The sequence below is a fragment of the Equus caballus genome, chromosome 14 (assembly GCF_041296265.1).
Source record: "Equus caballus isolate H_3958 breed thoroughbred chromosome 14, TB-T2T, whole genome shotgun sequence".
Taxonomy (NCBI): domain Eukaryota; kingdom Metazoa; phylum Chordata; class Mammalia; order Perissodactyla; family Equidae; genus Equus; species Equus caballus.
In genome coordinates, this window is record NC_091697.1 from 18,611,233 (window position 1) to 18,619,020 (window position 7,788).

General features: G+C 48.5%; 1 long non-coding RNA gene across 1 annotated transcript; it reads left to right on the top strand.

Annotated features, from left to right (window-relative positions):
• Window positions 1–1,530: 1,530 nt before the first annotated feature.
• On the top strand, window positions 1,531–5,629 carry LOC138917430 (uncharacterized). Its single transcript, XR_011425408.1, has 2 exons — window positions 1,531–1,855; window positions 5,384–5,629. It is a non-coding gene; the product is annotated as an uncharacterized lncRNA (long non-coding RNA).
• Window positions 5,630–7,788: the final 2,159 nt, after the last annotated feature.

Sequence of the window (7,788 nt, forward strand, 5' to 3'; positions counted from 1 at the left end):
TGAGGTGGCGTCCCACATAGCATAGCCAGAAAGATCTACGACTGGAATATACAACTACGTCCTGGGGGGCTTTAGGAAGAAGAAGAAGAGGAAAAAAAAAAGAAGATTGGCAACAGATGTTAACTCAGGTGCCAATCTTTAAAAAAAACCCAAGAAATCCACGCCCATGAATAACAAAGCTTCCCTCCGTTAGAAAACAACAACAAAAAAGGAAACAAGGTGAGGAGCGAGCCCTGTGGAACCGGGGGAGGAACACTGCAGGAAGCAGCTGGTACAAAGGCCGTGTGAAGGGCGTATGCCTGGCATGTTGGGTGAAGAGCAAGGAAGCTGGTGAGACTGGTGCAGAGTGGGTTTGGGGGTTCTGAGGGGTAACAGATCTAGGGTCTGTACAAGATCTGTAGGATCTTGTAGGCCACAGTGAACACTTCAGCTTTACTCTGCCTAAAATGGGAAGCCATTGTAGGGTTTTGAGACAGAAGAGCGATGTGATCTGACTTAGGTTGTACAAGGGTCTCGGAGGCAAACCTGTTAGGAATAGACCGTATGGGAATAGATGTAAAGGGAGGAGCAGGAGACCTGACAGGAGGTGCTGCAGCAATCTGGCTGTAGGGCCTGGCCTTGCTTGACCGGCAGAAACCACTAGGCCCATTGCACCCCTGGGTCCTTGGGCTCCCTTCTGGGGTTTGTAAAGATCTGGGCCTGGCCAGCCGGGACCCTCCCCTATCCCATGAGAAGAACATCGTGTCTTACAGGGACACAGAGCCCCTCCATGGGAGCTACTGTTCCTGGAAACGCTGGTCGTACCAAGGACAGCCCTTTGGCAAGCATGCAGCCTTTGTTCCTCTGCCTGCTTAAGCAAGCTTCTCTTAGGGGGCAGGGGTGTGTACACTTCCGTCCAGCCGGCTGCTGCTGGACACTCTCCCTGTAAGTAAGGCCCAGTAAACCTGTATGTCTTGTTCACAGTCTCTGGGTCATTTCCTTGGTCTCTCGGCACCATGTCCTGCCCCCTAGCCCAGCTGGGCCTCTGGCGGAACACTGGGTAATAGGGGACAGTGGCGGGGATTGGGGCAGTACAGTGGAGGCTGGTGAGAAATGGTGACTATCTGGATCTGGAGCTGCCACCAGCTCAAATGAGAAGTGCTATGGAGGTAAAATCAAGAATTCAGTTTTGGATATGTTAAGATTGAGATGTCTAATGTCCCAAGTGGTAATGTAGGCAGTTGGATATTTGAGTCTGGAGTCCAGGAGAAAATTTGGCTGGATCTTTAAGTTTGGGAGTTATGGGCATACAGACAGTATTTAAAGCTATGAGACTGGATGAGGTAACTGTATTGGTTAGGCTATGCTAGGCTCCTGCCTCGGTAACAGAGAGCTCCCGAACCCCAGTGGCTAGACACACAGAAGTTTGTTGCTCAATCATGTGAAGCCTGATGCAGGTCTGGGCTCATTTCCAGGACATCTGTCTTTCACAGCGTGACTCAGCAATCAGGCTGCTTTGGTTTTTTGTTCCCACATGTCAACATGAGGATTTCTTCAAATAGCTGCAGCAGGAGAAGAGACAGCTGGAGAGTCATGTGCTGGGCTGTGCTGGGAAGTGACCCATCTCTGCTGCTCGGAGCCTATGGATTAGAGCCAGTCATCAACAGTCTCCACTTGCCGGGAAGGGTTGGGAGGAGATAGAGATGAGTGAAGTCACCAAGAAAGCCAGGGTAGATAAAGGGGAAAAGAAGGTCATGGAGAAGAGGCGGAGCCCGCAAAGGAGACCGAAAAGAAATGTTTAGGGAGAAGAAGAAGGACCAGGAGCTGGTATCCTGGAGCCCCGGGAGGAAAATGTTATGCGAAGGGAGTAATCAAGGTGGGCAGTAAGATGATGATGGAAGACTGGCCATGGGATTTAGGTGGAAATGATCTGTAACCTTGACAAGAACCGTGTGCAAAAGCCTGGTTGAAGTGAGTTAAAGAGACCATGGATGGAGAGGAATTAGAGACAAGTATAGACAAGAAATGAGGCAGATGCTGGCAGGAGAGATACGTTCAAGACATGGGTGTTTCTGCTTGGTTTTTCAGCTGGGAGAGAGGGCATTTTTGCATGCTGTTGAAGTTGACCTAGCAGAGGGAAAACTGGTAATGCAGGAGAGGAGGAGTGCTGTTGGAGCACTGCCCTGAACAGAAGAGGGGGGACTGGCTGCGGATGGCAGCCTGGACGGCCCAGCTCAGGGAGCAAGTGGGAGGGGGAGAAGGTGGGGCAGATTCGGTGGGGCTGGGGGACAGAGGCGAAAGTGTGAAACAGTCTTCAGGAGAGCTGGGGAGTGGACGACGAGGGAAGTGCCGTATGGCCTGGGCAGGACAAATTGCCTCTCGAGGTTCTCACTCAGGGACTGAATTGAGACCCTGTGGCTTGTGACTTTCCCAGCCACCTTCTGCTGGAGAGTTGGACTGAGTCCGATGTGGTTTCATCAAGAGAGCACAAGGCAGTGAGAGCGGCAGCAGTTCAGAGTGTGTGCAAGCGGGTGATGAAAATTCTGAAAATGTTAGCCCTCCTTTTGGTCTTTTGGATCATGAATTGTGTTGCCAACAGTATTCATTTTGTTTTTCACTGCTTCTACTGAATTTTATAATCTGAATATCTGTGTATATATATAATGTATGTGTGTATAAAATAAATAACTGTAATAAAAATAATTGAAAACAATATAACTATCAAATATATAAAAATACAAATAAGTAAAAAATAAGTTAAAAACTATAATAAAAATTTAAAAACAACTGTAATGAGAACACTTAAGGAGAGTTAGGAAGATATTGCAAAGAAATGATAAGAAAAAACAAAAAAGATTTTGGAATATATTCCAAATCTCTCTCTATCTCCATCTCTATCTCTATGTCTGTCTCCTTAAGGGTTCTTATTATAGTTGTTTCTCTCAGTGCTATCTTTTCTTCTCTCTGGGAAGTCTGCCTCTCCAGGAGCCACCTGCTCTGATGACTGGCCTCAGTCCCCCTCCCTCAAGCCACTGGGTCCTCACACCAGCGCTGCTTAGTGTGGTCCTGGACCAGTGGCATTGGCATCACCTGGGAGCTTGCTGGGAATGCACATTCTCAGGCTTCACGCAGACACATCCTCCAATCAAGTCTCTGGGGATGGGGCCCAGGAATGTGCATACTTACTGGCTACCCAGGGATTCTGTTGAGGGATGCTGCTTATATCACCTGTGGCCTTTCCTTTCCTTCTCATGGTAGAGACTGGGGCCCCTCTAGACCCACGCTGGCTGTCCTGGGAAGCTGGCACTAGGCACTGAAGTGAGTCATTCCTTCTCTCTGGCAGGGGGAAGACAATGGTGGGCCCTGGCTCTCTGTTCGCCAGGGTTCTCCATGTATACCTTTTGGGTTGAATTGGTACCCAGACAGGGCTGTGCCTGTTAGTTCCTGTTCTTACCTCACTGTGGACTTTCTCAGGGCTCCCCCCAGGCCCAGCGAAGGGCAGACTCTCAGATCTCAGACTCAGAGAGAACACAAACGCCAGCTAAGTTTTTAAGTGGATTTTAGGAACTCACAGAGGAGGAAAGAATCATTGGAAAATCAAGATATTTTTGATTTGCTTTGGCTGTCAAGAGACAAATCCTGAAGGACTTCATCTAAACATTTTTTCACATGAAGAACTGAGAGGGGGAAGATGCAGGTTGATGGGAACCGGGAGATGAGTCCACTGGTGGGGGAGGCACCCTGGGCTAGGCTGTGTGCGTGTCTGAGAAGGGCTGTGGGCTGGAAAGCAGGCTGGTCGTAGGGGCCGGGGGGCAAGGAACACAACTGCACACCCTGGGTCTCTTGAGAGAGAAGTGGCGAAACTCAGGGGCACCCACAGCTGTGGCAAAAGCATGCAGAGTGCCTCCCTTCCCGGGAGGTGGTCATGGCTGGGGGTGATGGCTTCAGAGGATGCTGGTGGGCACAGGTGCCAGCCCATCATTCTGGCTGGGAGGATGCTGGGGAACTGGGACTGGGCGTCAATCTCCCTGAGGCTGGGGCTGCCCCTGAGGAAAAGGGGAGAGGAGAGGGTGGGATGAACCTGCCTGAAATGTCTGAGTGACCACAGACGAGGACCAAAGTGTCTGAGTTTTCCTTGGCCTAGATTATGTTTACAGAAACTGGAATCAGAAATTAAAATCAAATTAGAAAAAATAGTTACATTTTGCACACGTGACTTTTGAGTCTGAGAATTTGTACTTGTTAATTTTATAAATTGTTAATTCTATAACTGAATGTGAGAGTATCTCGCCCGGTGCCTGCCATGGAGCCGGTGCCTGCAGGTGCCCGTTAGTGTCTTCCCAACTATGCACGTAGCTGAAATACGTGCACACGTGCTGACGGACAGGCTGGCGGAGAGAGAGAATGCACAGATGATGCTGTCATATTATTTTTATTCAGAAATTTATTTGCTTTTTTGCACATTTTTGATCATACCATTTAGATGATTTTTATATCTTAGAGGTAATCATTAGAACGAGGTGATTAAATTCCTCATCGATGAGAAGACCGAGGTCTGAATCCTAGATCCACCACTTACTAGTTGTGAAACCTTGAACAAGACACTTCACCTCCAAGAGTCGGCCTTGTCAAGTGGAGGTTGCGCCTGACTCACGAGGCTGGCGGAGAGAAATTCATGGCTCTTGAGGACTTTCGCCAACTGGCGCTGGGCTGGGCAGTTTAACAGACGTTTTCTTGACAGTCAAGCCCCTAGCATGGGGCCAGGCACACGCAGAAGGTGGTGAGATAATTCCATTCTCTGTGTACAAGTCCTAAACACACCCCACATATGGGCATGCACACACCCAGACACATACACACGTAACACATACACAACACACTGTATGTACACACATACCACACACATATACACACTCAGACATACAACACATGCACACACACTACCTACAACGCAACACATGCACACACACGCATCACACATACCACATGCAAACAACACCACATACAAGCAACACAGGCACACATGCCACACCCATCCCGGCCACAGACACAATGCATCACATGTACACACACCACATCACACACGACCCATGTGAACACACACATACGCACATACCACACCACACACACCATGTTCACACACACCGCACATACTTGCACACACACTCTACCTATGCCTGTGCACTCACAGAGACACACAGACACACAGACACACACATTTGATGACCAGGAATTGCAATAATTAGAGGTACCACTAAGTGGCATCATGACACTTTTTTTCAGAAATTTTTACTCCTCTATTTTTATATAGCTGTGATTATATTCTGTATTATAGTTCTCAAAGTGTGGCCAAAACTATTTTCATAATAATACTAAGATTTCATTTGCCTTTTTTCACTCTCAGTATACAGTGGAATTTTCCAGAGATGACACGATGTGTGACATTGCAACAGACTGAAGCCACAGCAGATCTGAGAATCATGGGGTCTTCTGCTAAGTCAGACGTTAAAGACATTTGCAAATGAAGAAACAAAACCACTCTCCTAAGTATTTAGAAGACATCATTGTTTTTCATAAAAATGTTATTTATATTAACATGGAATGGATTTATTATTGCTATTTTTAAATAAATAAATTTATATATTTAAAAGTCAGTTTTAATTTCTAACAGTTAAAATCGATAGATAGAACTTTCACAAACAAAAGTTCTTTAGAGAGGCTGCAATAATTTTTTAACAGTATAAAGTTATTCTGAGGCAAAAATGTTTGACAACCACTGTTGTACATGTAATTACCTGTCCATAGACGCATTTCAAGGTTTTTCTTTTATTATAAGTTTATAAAGAACCAACATGTACAGAGAAGAGGAAAATCACTTATAATGTGCCTGCCCAGAGACTAGAAACAATCGCTACTGACATTTGCTGTGTTTTTCTCCCCGTTGTGTTTCTGTACGTATTTCTCCCCAGTTCATGTGTTTGGAATGGAAGCTCAGTGTCCCAGGTTGCACCTGCCAGTGGTGCGAAGGCTGGCTGACTGATGTGGACATGTGAGCTTGGTGGCTCTGGGGCTCGTGCCTCCACCTGCCCACGCTGCAGCCCCTGGGGCCACCCGTCTCCTTCCGTATTTCTAGGGCCTTCAAGGGGTCTTACTTGCGTGACCCCAGTCACTTTTAGGTTGTCACCTTGTGAGGTCTGGCTAAGCTGCGTCCACAGGTGCTCCCTCCTGCCGTGAAGCAGCCCTCAGCCCTCCAGTCTCGGTCTCTCCTTGTCCCCCTGGGGTGTGGAGGGCGCCTCCATCCCCTGCCAGGCGGCCATGGCCTTGCGGCGCCCTGTTCCGGCTCCCCTGACCTCTGTTCGCTCTGCCCTCTAGGTGGGTCCCTGTGGTGTCCACTTCCTTAGCAGCTGGGGCAGGATGAGACACCTCTGTCTCTGTGACCCAGACCTCCCAGTGGGTCTCTATCCTATGGGAGAGCTGAGAAACGCCTGCCTGGTCCATGTGCAACTCTCAGAGGGACTGCGGAGTTACAGAAGACCCCTGGTGAGCAAGGGTGGATGTGGGGGTCCTTGAGCAGAGTGGCCAGGGAAGGAAGCACTAACCTGCCTCCCCAGGGCCCGGTGGCCTAGGCGGGCTGCCCAGGTGGGTTCAGGGCCAGCCTCCTGCCGCTTCTGTTCACCGCACAGGCTCTGTCCCCTCTGCTCATCTGTCTTCCTCTGCCTCCTTCCCTGCCATGCCTGCCATCCGGCAGACAGCTTTCAGTGGGATTGTGAGCCCCATTGAAGTCCTTTCCCATGGTCTGGCTGGGCCCTCAGAACATCTAGAGATGTGGCTAGACCCCGAGCCCCATGAAAAGCGTTCCAGACTCTCCACGAGAGCACTGAGCTTGGTCTGCCCAGAGCCTGCTGGGTCTTGGGGGCTGTCCAACTCCACAGATGGGCCTCTCTGCCCCTCGGCTTCAGCTGAGCACCATATCCGGCTCAGCGCATACATATTTAAAAGATTGAGGTGTAGTTCGGCAAGCGCACAGATCTTAAATGTACACATCAGTGATTTTTGACAAATATTTATGTATCTGTGTAGCCAACACCACGATCAAAGTATAGAACATTGTCATTACCCTAGAAAATTCTCTTCTGTCTTTTTCCAGTCTATCCACCTCCCCCCACCTCTGCTCTCCAAGTGACCACTATTCTGATTTCTATTCCAAAAGATTAGGCTTTTTTCCTTTCTCGTTTTGAATTTCATATTAACATATCATGAAGTATGTACTCTTTTGGATCTGACTCTTTTAGTTCAAAACACTGATTTTGAGATTCTTCCTTGTTTTTGCATATATCAGTAAATCATTCCTTTTTTTTTCTTTTTTTTTGGAGGAAGATTAACCCTGAACTAATATCCACAGCCAATCTTTTTTGCTGAGGAAGACTGGCCCTGAGCTAACATCTGTGCCCATCTTCCTCAACGTTATATGTGGGATGCCTGCCACAGCATGGCTTGATAAGCACTGGGCAAGGCTGTGCCTGGGATCCCAACAGGCGAACCCTGGGCCACCGAAGTGGAGTGCTCGAACCCAAGTGCTGCACCACCGGGCCAGCGCCCAAACCATTCTTTTTTTCTTTTTTTTTTTGAGGAAGATTAGCCTTGAGCTAACGTCTGCTGCCAATCCTCCTCTTTTTGCTGAGGAAGACTGGCCCTGAGCTAACACCTGTGCCTGTCTTCCTCCACTTTATATGTGGGGCCCCTGCCACAACATGACTTGACAAGCAGTGCCATGTCCGCACTGGGATCTGAACCTGCGACTCCCGGGCC